This window comes from Triticum dicoccoides, chromosome 1B, assembly GCF_002162155.2.
Source record: "Triticum dicoccoides isolate Atlit2015 ecotype Zavitan chromosome 1B, WEW_v2.0, whole genome shotgun sequence".
Classification (NCBI taxonomy): Eukaryota; Viridiplantae; Streptophyta; class Magnoliopsida; order Poales; family Poaceae; genus Triticum; species Triticum dicoccoides.
In genome coordinates, this window is record NC_041381.1 from 9,334,372 (window position 1) to 9,334,859 (window position 488).

Genomic DNA, 488 nt, shown 5'->3' on the forward strand with positions numbered 1-488 from the left:
TGTTTGGTCCTGTATATAGCATCTCTCTGTGTACAAAAGGAGTGATTTGTCCTATAGACATTTCCCCAGGTTTAGTAAGAGTTGGGATGTGTAGTCACGCTTGTGAGCTGCCTATGTGCATCTATCTAGTTTCAGCGCCATTATTTGGTTGACAAGACACTGATTGACCTTCAACTTGCTGACAAACTTTGCTGTACCGCGGCAATGCTGGTTAATGGGGAGATAGATGTTGGGGCTTTCTGAGCAGATAGATAGCTGCGGCATGCCGAATCATTCCTTTAGCAGGGGGTAATAAAGATTCAAATTGTTGATAAAGTTTGCTGTCTGTGATTGCTTCTGCACCGCCGTCGCTCTCAGTGCATAATTGTCGGGGCCTGCAGTGCATTGTGACTGCTTGGCGTTGGGTCGACCATCGCTGAATCACCTCCCAGGCCCCAGCCAAGACGATCTATCTCATCTGGATTTGGTTTGCTGCTGGCCCTTTGGGT